Here is a 20391-nt window from a genome sequence, read left to right on the forward strand (position 1 = left end):
ACAGTTAGAGAGGACAGTGACTGTCTGCGAGGAACTTGAACAGAGAAGAGGTTTAAATGTTGGTTGAAATGAGTTAAGTATTGGTTGAGTTGAATTAAGGGCAGAAATTCAACTAATCAGTTGTCCCAACTGGAAGAGTCTACTATTTCTCAAACAAAGGATCAAAAACTGAACAAATATTTTAGTCTAACATACAAATTGTTTCAAAATCTGGCTCTTCATTTATCACCATACTCCTAGCACTTCGTACAGTGCCTGGTAGATAAAATGTGCTCAACAAATAATGATTGAATAGGTTAATTAATTCATTAATTAATGATTCCAATCTTTGTTTCTAACCTTAGCTTCCACTATCTTCCAGCATAAGCCCCTTCACTATACCCAGGCCCATCTATTCATGGTTTCCTAAATACTAACTTACTCATTCCTACACCAGACCGTGTCCACAAACCTTCCCACATGCTCTGCTCACTCCTTCTCTTATGCAGATTTGTGCCACATTTTTGAGGTGTGATGTTTTGAACTGTGTCCACGTAGCTAAGTTAGAACTACATCTCTCATGATCTCTTTTCCTGTATGATTGCACATTAAAGTTGACCCAAAAGACAAATTTGCAAGAGTTCTGGAAGGTTACAGTCTTGATTAGGTGTGGTGAGGGGCAAAAGCAGAAGCAGTAGCAGGTTCAAATGTGTCCCCTGCTCTGTGACCAGCTCTTCTTCCCAGTTGCTGGTCCTGTTGCCCACTCACTGCTCCAGCCCACCCCCAGATACAGAATCAGCAACCTTCCATGAATTTCTCCAGCACTGTGCCTGCTGGTCCCATCCCAGAGGCTAGATTCGCCTGCCTTCCCAGGTATCCCTTGCAAGCTCCTACCCATCTATCAGTGTCAGTGTTTCAGCTGGGCTGGCCATTTTATTTCTGGTCCTCCAGTTCCCTTTTCTGGATCTTACTTCCCCAGACCCTCCCACAATTATGTCACATCTAATTGCTATAATAAATCCCTTATTCCATAATACTTATGGTGGTTCTACTTCTACAGTCAAGGATGAAACATTGACTGATTCACAGGGCTCAATTCAACTAAAGTTGTTCCTTGATGACTTCTGGACCATTCCAGAGCATTTCTCCACATTTCTTTGTTACAGTGTGTTTGTGATCATCTATAGGCATTAGTCACATGTTACATTTACATATGCATATGCCTTCACGGTGCTGAGTACATGTTTGGTTGTTCAGTAAGGGTTTAACAACTGAATGAGAGTTTACATGCATATATGTCACCATCCTCCCCTCACACAGCAGACATAATTGGGGCACCTGGGTGACTCAGTCGGTTAAGCATCCGACTTTGGCTCAGGTCATGATCTCACAGTTTGTGGGTTTGAGCCCTGCATCGGGCTCTGTGCTGACAGCTCAGAGCCTAGAGCCTGCTTCAGATGCTGTGTCTCCCTCTTTCTCTGCCCCTCCCCCACTCGTGTTCTGTCTCTCTCTCTCTGTCTCTCAAAAATAAACATTGAAAAAAAATTTTATAGCAGACATAATTTATCGATCTCACCATGCATTCCTATTCTGTTTGAGCTCAGCTCACAGTCCTTTACAACACAGTGCTACGGACAGACAATGGAGCTGTCATGGAAGAAGAAACCTATCTGCCATACTGAAAACCTCTGATTATAATGAATTATACTTAGACAAATTATCTAAGCATAAAAGGAGACAGTGCAGGGGCACCTGGGTGGCTCAGTCAGTTAAATGTCTGACTCTTTATTTCGGCTCAGATCACAATGACCAGGGTCTTGGGATCTAGCTCCAGATGGGGCTCCATGCTAAGCATGGAGCCTGCTTAAGATCCTCTCTCCCTCTCTCTCTCTCTTTCTCATTCTCTCTCTCTCTCACTCTCTCTCTCCTGCTCACACACTCTCCTCTGTAAAATTAAAAATAAATCTTAAAAAAAAGGTAACAGTGCATGCACATCTGAAGCTCAGTAGATGTTAATCCCTTCCCTACTTCCTGCCCTACTGCAGCCAACTTTCACACAGTAGGTACCCAATAAATATTTGTTGAATGAGAGAATGTCAGTGTAACCTTCATAAAGTGAGCTGTGTGGTCTCTACAAACCAAAGTGACTCACAAAAGTCTCACCTTTTAAAATAATGAATAAACAAAAGGCAGCTAGAGCCAACTTCCTGCATTTTAAGAAGGCCACTCCAGTCATTTACGGTCCTTTCGGGGCTAAAGAAGACAAAATACAAACAAGCCCAGACCCCAACCAATGAAAAAAATGTGATGTGTTGCCAAGTACTGGGAAAGAAAACCTTTCTGGCATCTGTCCTTCAGTGTCATCGGCCCACTTCTTGGCAATCATGTAGGAGGAAGGCTGTGCAGGAGAAAACTTTGGAGGGCAAGTTTGTGTTCAAAGGAGTCAGGAAGAATTATTTGATAGGAAATACAGGGTCCAGAGAAGGATATGTTTTGTTCATCTCTGACAAGGGAAGAGGAATAAAGACATGATTGACTTGTCACTTGAAAATATTTTTTTGGTTTGTTCTCTTTTCCAGGATTTTGCTTTGCCAACCAAGGCCCATATCTCTAAGAATTCTGGCAGGTATTTCCTATTCCCATGCTTATTCTTCCATGTCTATTCCTGTGAATAGGATGTGATAACGCCCCTGGGTCAACCTCACAATCAATAGCTGAAAGCTTGCATGTGAAAAAAAACAAAACCAAAACCAAATCGGTGTGTTTATTCTAATGGGTGAGAAGGTAAGTGAAATAAGCTTACTCTATTAGGTAAATGATACCCAAAGTAAAAAAAAAAAAAAAAAAAAGTGTTTCTTCCTAATCCTTGCAATGCACACACACCACCTTGGTGATAAACAGAAAATAAAAGACAATATTACAATATTGCCCCTCCACATTCTCTTTCTCACTTTAAACTGGTGTGTGCGGCTTCTGTTGGTTTCCCATTGGAGAGCGATTTCAAGAATACCTTAACTTAATGGACACGTATTCACACACACAAGTCTAGGGTGTGTTTAGCCTAATGAGTGCTGAATTGCATCCATTTTCTGCCTCTCCATCAATCAAAATGGCACCAAGCTTTGGGTAACTGTTAAACATGAGACGTTCTCATTTCCCCTCCACATTTTAAGAAGTACTATCATAAGATAGGTCCACTGCCAACCGAGTTCCTCCACTAAACTGAGAGCCATGTGAGAGGTAGATATTATTTTTATTTGTATTTGCAACCCCACGGACTGGAAAAAAGGTCTGATATATACTAGGTGATGAATAAATGTTTATTGAATGAATGAATGAGTTTTATTATATTGGTGTCGTAGGCAGAATAAGGCCTCCCCCAAAGATGTCTATATCTTAATTCCCAGAACCTTTAAAAATATTGTTTCAGGGGCACCTGGGTGGCTCAGTTGGCTGAGCGTCCAACTCTTGATTTTGGCTCAGGTCATGATTCCAGCATCGTGGGTTGGAGCCGTGTGTCAGGCTCCATGCTGAGTATGGAGCCTGCTTGAGTTTCTCTCTCTCTGTCCCTCTGCCCCTCCCCAGCTCACACATGCACACAGACTCTCTATCTCTCAAATACATATGTATATCATGTTCTTTCACATGGCAAAAGGGACTTTGGACATGTGATTACATTAAGAATCTTGAGATGGGGAAATTATCCTGGATTATCTGGGCTGGTCCAAGGTAATCACAGGGTCCTTATAAGAGAGACAAGAAGGAGAATCAGAGTCGGAGAAGAACATGGGACAACAGAAGCAGAGGTTGAAGTGATGTAGGACCAGGAGCCAAGGAATGTGAGTCAACTCTGAAAGCCGGAAAAGGCAAGGAAACAGATTCTCCCCTAGGACCACCAGAAGAACACTGTCCCACAGACATTCATTTTAACCCAATGAGACCCAGTTTGGCCTTCTGACCTCCAGAACTGTAAGATAATAAATATGTATTATTTTAAGCCAGAAGTTTGCAGTAATTTGTTACAGTAACAATAGGAAACTGATACATTAGCATGAACACTTAAAAATTACACAATAATTCTTTCTAAAATTGAGATACAATTGACATGTAACATTATGTTATGAGTGAATAATAACCATAATGACAGCCAGCATTTATTGAGCAGTTAGAAACATAGTACAAAAGACTTTACAGACATTATTTTATTAATTCTCAGAACTATACCATAAGGTCTGTATTATTATTACTCCTAACTTACACTAAGAAGACCAAGGTCTGGAAAAATTAAGTTATTTGATCCAGATCACAAGTTAGCAAGTAGCAGAACAAGGATTTGAACCCAGGCCACCTGACCCCATGTCATTCTACCTTCCCTGTCAGGGCTGAGAAGCGTGGAAAATAACAGAATTCTAAGACTCAGTCCTGGCCTTGAAGGAACTTACAGATAGAATAGGAAAGAGCACTCCACATTACATGCCACATTACAGAGAGTATGTCAAGAGGCTATGTGATCTATAGCCTATGTTTAATGAAGAGGACAAGAAAGCTGGAATGTTCAGGACTGGATGGAGCTGGACCTTACAGGGTCATGGGCTACGGACGGGCAGTGCACAGCAGAGCTTTCTTCAAGGCAGAGGAAAGGGTATGAGGGAAGGAACGGTGGCATAAATGAGTGTGAAAATGGGGAAAGGAAATAAAAAGCCCGTGAGGGGAAAAATTGGAGAAAGAGAAACAAGAAAATGAAACATTTAATTATTTGCATGGCAATGGCAACATTTATTGAACACCTACTCCACCATAAAGGGAACATACGCATTTGCTTTTTTATTTAATCCTCACAAAACCTCTGCTAAATGGGTATTATTAACAAGGGGATTAGGGAATGAAATGCCCAGAGAGATTAAGTTTGATTCCAAACTTCATACTCTGGCCTTTGTTCCTTTTTGCCCCCATAGTAATCATCTCAGCCCTTCTCTGAGAAGGAGCAAATTCCCATTGAAGGAAGAACAAAAGTTGGGGCTGTCTGAACCATTAGAAATAGCTGCTTTGGAAGGCAGGGGTTCAGGCAGCCACACAGAGTCTAGCTTACCAGCTGGTTGTGCAAGAAGCATTTGTGACAAACCCTGTGCTAAGCACTGGCAGTGGAGAGAGCACAGCAAAAGGACACCCATCTTCCCTGCTCATCCTGTGGCACCCAACCTGTTAGTGGGAGACAGAAGACTAAAGAGACTTTTTCTCACCGGCTTGAGATTAGTGTTTACCTTCAGGGAGGAAAGGTGGAGAAAGGTTTGGGAGGGGTGGGGCTTTTGTTATGTCATAACCTCTTATTTCATAAGAGAAAAAAGAGAAATCCGAAACAAGTATGGCAAATCACTAACATATATTTAACCTCGGTGCCGACTACACAGGTGTCTGTTATATTACTTTTCTTCATTTTAGTTTAGTTTGCGATGTATCACAAGAAGGCCCACATCAATGAATTTAAGAAGCATTGTTACTATTGCCTAAAGAGATCATCACAATAATAAATCATCAGTGACATGCTCAAGGGAAGCACAGGGTAGTACAGAAGGACAGAAGAAGGCTTCGAACCTAACTCAAAAACAAGCTGGAAAAAGCAAGGAAAAAGGAAGCTCCAGCAGGACATGTTCCTGCAGATGTTTCCAGTTTAGCCCAGGGAGATCTGATTGGACTTCTGACTTCCAGCTGTGTCTTCAAGAAACTAAGGGTTACTTTGAAGTGGGTGACCAGAGTGAGCAGCAGTAAGGATAAGTCTCAGGGTGAGGGAGATCAGGGCATAGTCCCATCATGTCAAGGGGTCAGCTCAAAAGTACTGGCAGTGAAGGGAGGTGATCGATGGTGGCTGGGACTCAGTCAGGATAAACCCATTAATCCAGGAAAAGGGATTTTGATTTCACCTTTAAAAAAAAAATATTTAATGTTTACTTATTTTTGAGAGAGAGAGAGTGAGAGAGTGAATGGAGGAGGGGCAGAGGGGGGGCGGGCACAGAATCCAAAGTAGGCTCCAGGCTCTGAGCTGTCAGCTCAGAGCCCAATGTGGGGCTCAAACTCACAAACCAGGAGATCATGACCTGAGCTGAAGTCGGACGCTCAACCGACTGAGCCACCCAGGTACCCTAGATTTGGATTTCATCTTAAATGAAATAGGGAGCTTCTGGAAAGTTGTAAGCAGCATAGAGATGATCAGATTTGCTTTTCAGAAAGATCATTGTGATTGGAGCAGGAATGGATGGAGAGGAAGCTAGGACTGGCCAGGCAGACCCAACAGGAGTTTGACACAAGCTCCCAGATGAGAGGGATTCAGGGGCCTGAAGAATACAGTTGCAGTGAGGAATAAGTAACTATTTAAGAGTATTTATAGGGTGGGATTTAAAAGGTTTGTGATCCATTAGATCCATTGGATATAGGGAGAGGACAGCATCAAAGATAACTGCTGATTTCTATAACCAATAATGAAGCAGCAGAAAGAGAAATCAAGAAATTGATCCCATTTACAACTGCACCAAAATCCATAAGTTACCTAGGAATAAACCTAACCAAAGAGGTAAAGGATCTGTACACTGAAATCTATAGGAAGCTTATGAAAGAAACTGAAGAAGACACAAAGAAATGGGAAAACATTCCATGCTCATAGGTCAGAAGAACAAATATTGTTAAAGTGTTCATATTACCCAAAGCAATCTACACATTCAATGCAATCCCTATGAAAATAATACCATCATTCTTCACAGAACTAGAATACACAATTGTAAAATGTGAATGGAACAACAAAAGGTGCTGAATAGACAAAGTAATATTGAAAAAGAAAACCAAAGCTGGAGGCATCACAATTCTGGACTTCAAGCTGTATTACAAAGCTGTAATCATGAAGACAGTATGCTACTGGTACAAAACCAGACACATAGATCAACGGAACAGAATACAGAACCCGGAAATAAACCCACAAATGTATGGCCAACTAATCTTTGACAAAGAGGAAAGAATATCCAATGGAATAAAGACAGTCTCTTCAGCAAATGGTTTTGGGAAAACTGGACAGCGACATGCAAAAGAATGAACCTGGACCACTTTCTTACATCATACACAAAAATAAACTCAAAATGGATAAAAGACCTAAATGTAAGAGAGGAAACCATCAAAATCCTAGAGGACAAAACAGCCAATGACCTCTTTGACCTCAGCCGCTGCAACATCTTACTAGACATATCTCTGGAAGCAAGGGAAGCAAAAAGCAAAAATGAACTATTGGGACTTCATCAAGATAAAAAGCTTCTGCACAGTGAAGGAAACAATCAATAAAACTAAAAGGCAACCAATGGAATGGGAGAATATATCTGCAAATGACATCTGATGAAGGGTTAGTATCCAAAATCTATAAAGAACTTATCAAACTCAACACCGAAAAAACAAATAATCCAGTGAAGAAATGGGCAAAAGACATGAACAGGCACTTTTCCAAAGAAAACATCCAAATGGCTAACAGACACATGAAAAGATGCTCAATATCACTCATCATCAGGAAAATACAAATCAAAACCACAATGCGATACTTCCTCACCCCTGTCAGAATGGCTAACATTAACAACTCAGGAAACAACATCCTCCAGACGTTGGGGAGGATGCAGAGAAAGGGGAATCCTTTGGCACTGTTGGTGAGAATGCAAACTGGTGCAGCCACTCTGGAAAACAGTATGGAGTTTCTTTTAAAAGTTAAAAACAGAGCTACCCTACAATCCAGAATTTAAACTACTAGGTATTTATCCAAAGGATACAAAAATTCTGTTTCAAAGGGGCACACGAACACCAATTTTTATTAAGCAGCACTATCAACAATAGCCAGTGTATGGAAAGAGCCCAAATGTCCATCCATGGATGAATGGATAAAGAAGACATGGTGTATATATATTTACAATGGAGTATTACTTGACAATCAAAAAGAATGAAATCTTGCCATTTGCAAGAAGGTAGATGGAACTAGAGTATATTATGCTAAGCGAAAATATCAGAGAAAGACATATACTATACGATTTCACTCATATGTAGAGTTTAAGAAACAAAACAGATGAACATAGGGGAAGGGAAGGAAAAATAAAAACAGAGAGGAAGGCAAATCATAAAGGATTCTTAAATACAGAGAAGAAACTGAAGGTTGCTGGAGGGGTGTTAGGTGGACGGATGGGCTAAATGGGTGATGGGCAGTAAGGAGGGCACTTGTTGGGATGAGCACTGGGTGTTATATGGAAGTGGTGAATTACTGGGCTCTGTTCCTGAAACCAATACTACATTGTTAACTAACTTGAATTTAAAGAAATAAGTTAAAAAACAAAAGATTACTGCTAATGGGTGCCTGGCTGGCTCAGAGGAACCTGCAACTCTTGATCTCGGAGTTGTGAGTTCAAGCCCCACCTTAGGCATAGAGATTACTTAAAAAAAAAAAAATCTTAAAAAAAAAAGATAACTGCTGAGTTTCTGTCTTGGCAAAGGTGCTGTTGCCTCCCATGCTAACGATGCAGAAGGAATATACTTAGAAATGAAGATGAGTTTTCTACAACTGGTGCTGGAACAACTGGGCATCCACATGTAAAAAAAAAAAAAAAAGATTGATAAAGGACTTACACCCTTCACAAAAGTTAACAGAAAGTGGATCACAGATCTAAATGTAAACTGCAAAACTATGAAACTCCTAGAAGATAACATGGGAGAAAATCTAGATGGCCTCAGGTTTGGTGATGACTATTTAGATACAACACCAAAGGCACGATCCATGAAAGAAATAATTGATAAGCTGGACTTCAATCTAATTAGAAATTTCTGCTCTGTGAAAGGTACTTTCAAAAGAATGAGAAGACAAGCCACAGACTGAGAGAAAATATTTGCACAAGACACATCTGAGAAAAGACTATTATCCAAAGTTCATGAAGAATTCTTAAAACTCAACAATAAGAGAACAAATAACATGACTGAAAATGGGCCAAAGACCTTAACAGACCTCACCAAAGGAGATCTACAAATAATCACATGAAAAGCGGCTTCAAGTCGTATGTCATAAGAAAAGTGCAAATTAAGACAAGATACCACGACATAGTGATTAGAATGACCACAAATTCAAAACACAGACAACACCAAGTGCTGGTGATGTGGAGCTACAGAAACTCATTCATTGCCAGTGGAGATGTAAAATAACACGGCCACTTTGGAAGACAGTTTAAAGGTTTCTCTCAAAACTAAACATACTCTTACCGCACATTTCAGCGATCATGCTCCTTCGTATTTACCCAAAGGTGTTGAAAACCAGTCCACACAAAAACCTTCCCACAGGTGTTTACAGCAGCTTTATTCATAATTACCAAACCTTCAAAATGACCATGATGCTCTTCAGTGAATGAATGGGTAAATACACTGTGGTACATCCAAGCAATGGAATATTATTCAGCACTAACAGAATTGAGTTTATCAAGCCATGAAAAGACAGGGAGGAATCTTAGATGCATATTACTGAGTGAAAGAAGTCAATCTGAAAAGGCTACATACTGTATGATTCCAGTTATATGACATCCTGGAAAAGGCAAAACTATGGAAACAGTAAAAAGATTAGTGGTTACCAGGGGCTAGGGGGGAGGGGGGGATGAATAGGCAGAGCACAGAGGATTTTTAGGTCTGTGAAAATTCTCTGTATGATATAATGGTGGATGCATGTTACTATACACTTGTGCAAACCCATAAACCCACAACCCTAATGTAAAGTCTGGACTTTGGGTGATTATGATGTGTGGCTTCAGGTTTGTCTATTATAACAAAGTGCCATTCTGGTGGGAGATGTTGATAATGGGGCAGGCTATGCTTGTGTGGGGGCTCATCTCTACCTCTGCTCAGTTTTTCTGTGAACCTAAAACTTCTCTAAGACCTAAAATTATATTAAAAAAGAAGAAGATGAGACCAATTTTGAAAATGTTGCATATAGGTCCTAAGGAAACAGAAATGTTTAATGAGTAGTTTGCTATTACTGCTTCCTTTCTGACTTATGGATGAGGAAACTGAGACTTGGAGGGGTGATATCTTGCCCAAGGCCATACACCATGTTAACTGCAGAGGGTAGAATTTGAACCTGGGAAGTTTAACGCCTGAGCCCACAGGGCTATGTACCTGTGTGTGAAATAGGGTTTTGAGGCTTGTCTTAGTTTCCTATTGCTGCTATATCATTTTATTTTCACTTTTTTTTAATGTTTATTTAATTTGAGAGGGGAGGGGCAGAGAAAGGGAGCTCTCTGTTAGCACAGAGACTGACATGGGATTTGAACTCATAAACTGTGAGATCATGACCTGAGCCAAAACCCAGAGTGGGATGCTAATGACTGAACCACCCAGGCACCTCTGTGACATTTTAAAAGTGGAAAAGGGGGCGCCTGGGTGGCGCAGTCGGTTAAGCGTCCGGCTTCAGCCAGGTCACGATCTCGCGGTCCGTGAGTTCGAGCCCCGCGTCGGGCTCTGTGCTGACCGCTCAGAGCCTGGAGCCTGTTTCCGATTCTGTGTCTCCCTCTCTCTCTGCCCCTCCCCCGTTCATGCTCTGTCTCTCTCTGTCCCAAAAATAAATAAAAACGTTGAAAAAAAATTTAAAAAAAAAAAGTGGAAAAGGTGGGGGTGTCTGGCTGCTTAAGTCAGTGGAGCATACAACTCTTGATCTTGGGGTTATGAGTTCAAGCACCAGGTTGGGGTAGAGATTACTTTAAAAATGTGTTTTTAAAAAAAGTGGAAAAGGTAAAGGGACCTAATGGAGGTAAATATTGATGCCAGTACACTGTGATAAGTTATGTATATATAGTGTAATGTCCAGAGCAACCACTAAAAAAAAATTATGCAGGGTGATATGCTCAAAAGCATTGTAAGTAAATAAATATCGATTAAAAAAAAAAAAAAAGTTCAGGTAATGCCCAAGAGGCAAAAAAGAGAAACAGAATGAGAAACAGAGAAAGACAAAAAACAAGTAATAAATGGCAGACCTAAGCCCTAACACGTCAGTAATTAATTTACATGCAAATGGTCTAAACATATCCATTAAAAGACAAAGACCAGCAGAATGGAAACAAAGGGATGATCCAACAACATGCTATCTATAAGTAACTCACTTTGAAAGTACCAACTGTAGTAGTTTCCTAGTGCTGCGGTAACAAATTACGGTAGACTTAGTAGCTTAAAACAACCCACATTTAGAATTTACAGTTCTGGAAGTTACTAGTCTGAACCGGGTCTTATCAGGTGAAAATCAAGGTATCAGTAGAGTTCTATTCCTCTGCAGGCTTCGGGGCGGTGCTGACTTGGGCAGCACGTATACTAAAACTGGAGGATCTAGGGGGAGAATGCCTTTCCTTCTTTTTCTAGCTTCTAGTGCCCACCTACATCCCTTGGCCCATGGTCCTGCCCTCTGTCTTCAAAGACAATAGTGCAGAATTCTTCAAATCGCTTTACTTTCTAGCCTCCTGGTCAGTCATCTATCTTCGGCTCTCTTTCCTCCCCCTTTCCTTCGTAAGAACTCTTGTAATTGTATTGAACCAACCCAAGTAATCCAGGATAGTCTTCCCATTTTAAGACCTTAACTTAATCACATGTGCAAAGTCCTTGTTGTCACATAAAGTAACATATTCTCAGATTCTGGAGATTAGGACGTGGATAGCTCCAGAAGGTTATTATTCTTCTTACCACAAGATAATCAGGTCAGGAAAGTACATAATGACATATAATATGACATAAATTAGGTGACTTAGTAGCCCCCAGGCCCCCCCATCCACCTCCTTCCTATTATCTCTGATAGTCTACTTGCTTGCCTTTTTTTGAGAACCACCTCTAGCAATCACCCATTCTATGGTAAGAATTTAATGTTGATAAAATTCTTATGCTATGCCAGGCACTGTTCTAAGCACTGGGACCATCAAGGACTTGAGTAAATCGTCAGAGTCTCATTTCCTCCCCATAGACAAGAATTAGGGTTGAAATCATATTTGGATGCCAACTCCTAAAGTAAATTATTCAAAGCAGGTTATTTAATCTCAGATTAATTTATATTCCTACTAACCCATTCTAGTGAGAATATCCTTTGAGAACTTATTATGTTCCAGAGACTGTTCTAAGCACTGATGGTACCTCAATATCCAAGAGAAAGTCCCTGCCCTCACCAAGCTTACATTCTAGTAGAGGAAAAAAAGAGAAAATAAGTAAATGCACATCATTTCAGCTAGCATTAGTGCTGTGAAGAGAAATGAAGTGGGATAAGGACTCAGAGAATGATCAGTGGAGGACTGACTGGGGTGGTACTTGAAAAGGACAGTCAGGGTAGGGGGGGTTGAGCAGAGACTCAAACAAATGAGGAAGCAAGCCTTGCAAAGACCTGGGAAAGAGCATTCTAGGCAAAGGAAAGAGCCCGTATGAAAATCTTGAGGTGGGAACCACTTTGGCATATTTGAAGCATGACAGGAAACCATTAAGAATTAGCAGAAAGATGGGGTGCCTGGGTGGCTCAGTCGGTTGAGCGTCCCACTCTTGATTTCCACCCAGGTCATGAGCTCCACAATGGGCAGACAGCACAGAGTTTGCTTGGAAGTCTCTGTTTCCCTATATCTCTGCCCATCTCCCTCTTGTTCTCTCTCTTTCAAAAATAAATAAATAAACATTTAAAAAAAATCAGCATGAATGTAACATTCTCATCTGCTTTTATCGCTTTGGCTGCTGTGTGGAGAATATACTGTATATATACATACATGGGCAGGACCAGAAGGCATACCCAGGAGGCCAATATATAGTTGAGAACTAATAAACAATAAATTCATTTGTTTTGAATTCCTTTTTAAAGACTTGCTGCATTTAGTTAGAACAATTTGTGGGATGTCTCAGGCCACTTCACTCCAACACCTTGACTCGATCACAAGTCATATAAAGAATTCATGCCAATTTCCCGAATGTTTCTAATGTTGCAATAATAAGGGGATTTCATTCATTCAAATGAGTAGTCAAATTTTGAGGTTTGTCTGAAAACCAAAGACAGTACCTTGAGCCATCATAATCACAGCCTGTTAAATGTAAAACGGGCTCACATGATTAAAAGTTCCAAACGCCACACACTTTCTAAAGTGTTCTGGTAAGACAACGTTTTTCTTTGGCACATGCAGCCAAAGAGCTCTAACATTAATCATTTTTCAAGTTTTGATTTCCACATGCTTGGCATATATTGCTAACACTGACAGGGCAAAAGCAATATCCCATTGTATGGCATACCAATTGCTTGCAATTAACCTTAATTTGGGCTGAAAGTAGCAACATTTCTGCCTCATAGCAACCTTTCTAAATGTATTAGATAAATATCTCCACAGAACTTCATATTAAAGAGCAAAAACAAAATCTGCAAATTGCAGCCTTTCCTTATGTAAGGAAAGTCTTCAAGGAGTGACAGGTACCAACAAGACTACTTTTTTGAGAAAGACATTTTTGGCCCTTATTACAGAGTGGCTATGTATAACCATAACAATAGTGGAGGTAAGAAAAATGCAGGTACACAATGTCCCAAGAACACATCTTACCTTCTTTCTGTAAAAGGAACTTTCGAGTCCACTGGTATTTTACTCAACATGTGACCACACTGTAGCCCAAGTATGAGGAAGCCCTTGCAAATTCCACATGGACACCCGACCCCCACCCAATGTCTAACACCATCATTCTATTCCTTTAAAATATGTCAATAAGTAGTGACTATTATTTGTCATCTTAATCTCTCAACATCACCTAATTAATATTATTATCCCTATTTATTTATTTCTTACATATTAAAATTTTTTTTCTAATGTTTATTTTTGAGAGAGAGAGAGAGAGAGACAGAGCAAGAGTAGGGGAGGGACAGGGAAAGAGGGAGACAGAATCCAAAGCAGGCTCCAGGCTCTGAGCTGTCAGCACAAAGCCTGACGTGGGGCTAGAACTCATGGATCATGAGATCCTGACCTAAGCCGAAGTCAGATGCTTAACTGACTGAGCCAACCAGGTGCCCCATTATTATCCCCGAGTATATGAAGATAGATGGGCTCAGAACCATTATGTGCTCAGTCACAAAACAAGTGACAAAGACAGAAGACAAAAAGCCTTTTTCTTTTAAATGTACTATTTATTGTTTAAAGTCAGAGTCACATCAGAGATTAGGGTAAGTGTATCTTGAGGAAGGAGAGAAGACAAGAACAAGACTTTCTTGGTTTCTTTCTTCTAATTTACCCATACTATTACTTATTTTGCCAAATATGTGCATGAAAAAAATGCATGTTTATTGTGGAAAAATTAGAAAATTCAGATAAGCCAAAAAAAATTCACCCTAACTAAATAAAAATCACCTGCAAACATCTACAGATGTCTCTGTCATCATCTGACCTCAGCAAGACTAAAGCAGAGTGTGACAGTATGGTCCTACCTAACATCTCTCTCCCTGTCATACAAACATAATCAGACTTTTGGTCCAGAAAGTGTTGCAAATGTCAGATCAGGTGGCAACAGAAAAATCTTTGGGTTTTGGAAAATCATTGCTCTGTCAGTCTCATTTAGATATTCATAAAACATGCTGGCAGCTGCATGATGTAAAGTGGAGAAGTTTAAGGAAGTTTTATTTATTTATAATTTTTTTACATTTATTTGTTTTTGAGAGGCAGAGACAGAGCATGAGTGGGGGAGGGGCGGAGTGGTAGGGAGACACAGAATCCGAAGCAGGCTCCAGGTTCTGGGCTGTCAGCACAGCCTGACACAGGGCTTGAACTCACGAACTGTGAGATCATGACCTGAGCTGAAGTCAGACACTTAACCTACTGAGCCACCCAGGCGCCCCTAAATAAGTTTTTTTTTTTTTTTTAAACCAGCAAACTATTGGTTAAGCAAAAAGGCTCAGTATAGGCAAATAACTGCCATACTGATAACACTAAAAAAACATGGTAAGAAAACTCTCTTATTACACAATCATTAGCAGTGTCTCATAGAATTAGATAGATATAACTATCACATTGCAGGATAGCAGATATAGACCTGGGTTTAAATCCTGGCTTCACCACTTATTTCATGGCCTTGAACAAGTCATTCAATTTTTGTGGGACTCAATTTACTTATCTGGAAAGTGGGGATAATGATATTAACTGTTTAGAAAGATCCTACAGAAATATTGCAAGGACTAAATCATTTTAAATATAAAATGAGTGGGGCACCTGGGTGGCTCAGTCAGTTGAGCATCTGACTCTTGATTTAGGCTCAGGTCATGATCCCAGGGTTGTGGGATCGAGCCCTACATTGGGCTATGCAGTGAATATACAGACTGCTTAAGATTTTCTCTTCCTCTGCTCCTCTTCCCCATTCACACCATCTCTCTAAAATGAAAAAAAAAAAAAAAAAAAAGGAAAAAATATGTAAAATGAACTTAGTATAACATCTTCCACATGGAGAGTGATAAAAGGAACTTTCAACAAGTTAAAATCTTCTTGAAATGTTAAGATTTTAAGCCTCAATATTTTTTTAACTTTTCTTTTTATTAGTTATTTATTTATTATAAGCCTGAATATTTTTATTTTTTTTCCTAAAAATATCTATTTTCTAAGAAGGCAGATAACATTGTTTCCATCAGACAATGACTAGCTTTAAGAGCATTGATAGTTTACTAAGAATTAAGATATTAGGCTCTAGTATATGTGCTACCAAAGCAAACACGAGGCTCTGTTTAAAAAGACAATAGGAGGGCACCTGGCTGGCTCTGTTAATAAAGCATCCGGCTCTTGATCTCAGGGTTGTGAGTTTGAGCCCCATGTTGGGCACAGAGATTACTTACGCAAAAGAGGGAGAGAGAATAGAAATAACTGCTACCATGCTCATCAATTTAGCTACAAACACATTAATCTAGGACTCATTTGGGTACTCGGTGCTGTTCAGAATTCTTTTTTTTTTTTTAAGTTTATTTATTTTGAAAGAGAGAGCAGGGGAGGGGCAGAGAGAGAGGGAGACAGAGGACTCGAAGCAGGCTCTGCACTGACAGCAGAGAGCCAGATGTGGGGCTCAAGCTCATGAACCATGAGATCATGACCTGAGCCGAAGCAGGATGCTCAACTGACTGAGCCACCCAGGAGCCCCACAAATTCTTTTATTCATTCCTAATTAGTAACTTTTTTCACTTTCCAAATTTACCTATCTCCCTTCCCCTCTTAGTATGGGAGAATAAAGACCATTATGAATAAGCTTTCTACTTCTTTTTTTTTCCAAAACAACATCAAAAACTGAGTGCATTTAACAATACTCAGTTCATAACAGAGCAAATGGGTAAGTGGAATAATAATTCATGCTATAGCATATTGCTATATGAACTGGCAACAGAAAAAAATGGTAAAGGAAGTCAGAGGTACTCTATCTTTTAAGAATTAGAAGGAGGGCTGGGGCATCTGGGTGGCTCAGGCTGTTATGCGTCGGACTTTGGCTCAGGTCACCATCTCACAGTTGTGGGTCTGAGCCCTGCATCGGGCTCTGGGCCAACAGCTCAGAGCCTGGAGCCTGCTTTGGATTCCGTGTTTCCCCCCTCTCTGCTCTGCCCTCTTTCATGCTCTGTCTCTCAAAAATAGGTAAAAGTTAAAAAAAAATTTTTTTTTAAAGAATTAGAAGGAGGGGCTCCATATTTATCTGGTTAGACATGTACGTGATGGGAAACCCAGGGATCTTCCAGATCCTTCAAGATACTGGTCAACTGTGGCCACAATGTAACACTTGCTGAGTCACTCTCTGTACTAAGCAGTCATCTGCATAGGTTCCTTTGTGTGTGCATGATAATCATTCAAATCTTGGATCCTTAGCAATCCTTACTTCTGCCCCAATTTCTCAGTTTCAGCCATTACACAGTCAGTTATACAAGGGATCCGCCTGGCATATAGACAACAGTCCATCATTGACTGTACTAAGTTGAGTTTGGCTTTAATGGAAAAGTTGATAAAGTTGGTATCGACCATGACAATGGAAAAGGGGGCTCAGCTGTGTTTTAAGACTAAGCAGGAAGGATGTTGGGGGGCTTCTCTTTCCTTGAGTGCACTGGGATCTCTCTTTTCTTGCTTTGCATGTTTTAATCTGTCCTTCTCTTTAAGGCTCTGATCTCTGCATTTGTTTCATAGTCACATACTTTTTTACATTCTTTTGCTTCCCCATTTCACGCCACCCTCTTGTTTCTTCTGGAATCACCCCCTACTTACTCCTCCTTAAAATGCCTCTGTCTTGAAGCTTTCTGGAGGGCGTTAGATAACTCAGTCAACTATTCAATATCCCATTCCCCAATACTCATGACCACATCCTTTCTCCAGCAGCCATCCTGTTCTCAAACAATTGCTCTTCTACAGCCCCTTGGGGATGGGAGGGACAGAATTTAGTACCAATGAGCAGTGGCCTGACTGCAGAGCAGGGGTAGTTTTACAAGTCCCTGCAGCATCTGCTCTACAGTTAATCTGCACCAGGACAACTGAGAGTTGACTATGGTTTTGTTTGAACTTGGCTCTGGGCTGTTTGACCTCATTCTTTCAGTTAACCCAGTTAACCCTGGTTAACTAGGACTAATATGGGTATCTAGAACTTTAATGTATGAGCACTTTTTGACTAAGAATGGCAATTCTAGAGAAAAAGAATCATAAACATGTATTGCTCATTTATTGTAATAACTTCAGTACCAAAGAATACATACAGGAATTACATAAATTATGACTTGGAGACATGGAGTACTCTGCAGCCATTAAAAATGGTGTTGTAAAAGAATATTTATTGAAATAGAAAAATCTTTACAATGTGAAGAAGCAGGCTACAAAACAGTATGGGTACTATATCATTTTTGTGAAGAAAATGTACATATGTGCACAGAAAAACTACTAGGACATACATAAAAACACTAACATTGTTGTCTTTGAGCTATGGAATGAGCTTTCGTCTTTGCACTTTTTGGTGTTTCCCAGAATTTCTGCATTAGGTTTGTATTAATTTTATAAATAGAAAAAAGCAAAATAGATGCTGAGTTAATGGGAGAAAAGGAGAAGGTGTCAGAACCCCGAGGAACATCTACAGTTAAGATGTTTGAATCAGGAAGAGGAACCAACATCTTAGACTTATACTTGTTAAGAACTAATTTTTCTTCTTGCTAGTCCTTGCTATTAGATCTGTTGTAGTTTCCTAGTTGCTTATCAGTATTATATACTTAACTTAGCCTTAAGCATCTAGGTTAAAATAAGGAGAAAAGACATGCATTTTTTTGTAATGCAAAACAAAAACAAAACACACCTACAAACCGGTATTTCTTATAGTCCTAGAAATCCCATGAACAGATGCTAGCCATACACATAGCACAATCTTTGAAGTCTTAAAAAGATCTTTTATTCTAATATACTGTAGGTAAGAAACCCTCCTGGGTAAAGAGGTACTTCTGGAAACTGTATTAATTCTTTCAGGCTAAAGCAGTACCATTTGTAAATATTTCTATAGAAACACTAACTGTTTATGTAGCATTGAAAGAATCCATTCCATTCCATCCTAGAGGGTTTAGGAGTAACCCAAGGAATGATTGAGTTAATTCATCTCTCACAATTTTGGCCACTGCTCTAAAAGTAGGGTTATATAAAACATCTCCTACAGAGGCCTTAACATACAATTTGTACTCAGAGACACTACTAACAAATAGCCATAATAAAATGTGCTCCATGAAAGCAAAATAAAACAAAAACTGAAATTACATGTATTAAATGTATTCACATAAAAAATAAATAATAAGACACAGAAAAACCATTTGTTACAGAAGTACATATTTTAGGCAACAGGGAATTAAGCAAAGTGGAAAGGCTGAGGTGTTCTTGTCACATAAATTTAGGAAATTATAAAGAAAATAAAGTCTACAGGCTTAAGAATGCACTGTGAAGAGACTTTATTTCTAGATTTTATCTACAACCCTTTTGGAGTATAGCTTATTTGAATAAACACTTTGAGAAGCACCTGCTTTGAAACAGACTTTCCCCCTGGCCAAGTTAATAACTGGAACAATTATGCAAGAATCAAGAGGACTTTTTCAAGCTTCAATTGCAGGGATTTCTCATACCGTACACGGCTAGAGAAACGCAGACTTCAAATCTGGACTTAGGTGATCCTGAGGTTAAACTTCAAAGCACTGTCTGCAAACAAAAGGAACTAGGAAATACTAGAAACTGGGCATCTACCAGCTAGCTTAACTGCAGCCCAAAATACTATCGCTTGTGAAAACAGATCCCAGGGGAGCGTAAACTCCTTAAGGGAGGGGATGTTTGTTCATGTTTTTGTTCACTGCTGCATCCTAGCATCTAGAACAGTACCTCCCATGTAGTAGACACTCAGTATTTCAATGAAGGAATCAAAGGGCCCATTCCTTGTGTGTATGAGGAGTCGATCCAAATTCACTTCACATATCAATACTTAATAATCACCCGCCAACTGCAGAAACTGTTGCTGAGTGACTAACATGTTAGGAAGCCAACTGTACTAGACTGTATGCTTTTGAGTAATATGAGTGATAAAAAAAATTATGGTGTTACTCTTGGGGAGCCCGGACTCAAGTAATTGTGAAGCCGTTATGCCTGTTACTAAAAAAACCTCAGCGGTATGATGAGCACATAACATCTCGTGTATTTCCATCTTCCCAAAACCCTTGTAAGCACGGTAAGAAGAGGCCGTGCCAGCGTTCAGGTGCCGCTTCCTTCCCTTCAGACCCTGGTGCACCACGTCCGGCACTTGTGCCGGCATCTGCCTGGCAGTGTTAACAGATGGAAGACATTAATCATCTGTTTGGTGTTCCCACCTTGTCTATCCAGCTTCAAATATAACTGCACTGAGCTAGACGAGTCAGCAGCTGGTCTTCCAAAAGCTAGTGCATCACTCCCAAAGCAAAAAGGAAAAAGTTCACACTTCAGAGGCCTGAATCAGTGCCAGAAGTATCCGCGTTGCCTCAAGGTTTCAGACTCCCCAGTGATCTTTCGCTCCCTGGATACGGAGGCAGAGACAGATCTGAAAGCGGCAGAAAAACAGGTGGGTTCTCATACATGACCGCAGCCCCAGGCAATATAGTAATGGGATTTGTTCACACTACGGATTAGCTGTTTTGAAGGATCAAAATTTAGAAGACAGCTACATTCAACATTCAAGGTTTTCTTGACAATAAAGAGCTAAAAAATGTGAATAGGCCATATTTTTATTTTTCAGAAGCAAAAATGACAAGTGGCAACCTGCCATCAGGAAAGACTTTAAGGAATATCGGGGTAATAAGCTATTTATCTCATAGAGACAGTAGCCAGAGAAAGACTCTATTATCATACACCTCTCAAAGAAAGTCCAATTAAATAAATCTCAGAATAA

At 40.0% G+C, this 20391-nt stretch overlaps 1 protein-coding gene and 1 pseudogene across 3 annotated transcripts in view; both read right to left on the reverse strand.

Moving 5' to 3' along the window:
• Positions 1–20391, reverse strand: part of TM2D1 (TM2 domain containing 1) — a 92440-nt gene that overhangs the window by 22473 nt on the left and 49576 nt on the right. The gene's annotated exons all lie outside the window — the stretch shown is intronic.
• LOC147578066 (rRNA-processing protein FCF1 homolog pseudogene) lies at positions 10626–20385 on the reverse strand (annotated as a pseudogene).

Source organism: Puma concolor, chromosome C1 (genome assembly GCF_028749965.1).
Source record: "Puma concolor isolate L17-30 chromosome C1, mPumCon1.1.hap2, whole genome shotgun sequence".
NCBI lineage: Eukaryota > Metazoa > Chordata > Mammalia > Carnivora > Felidae > Puma > Puma concolor.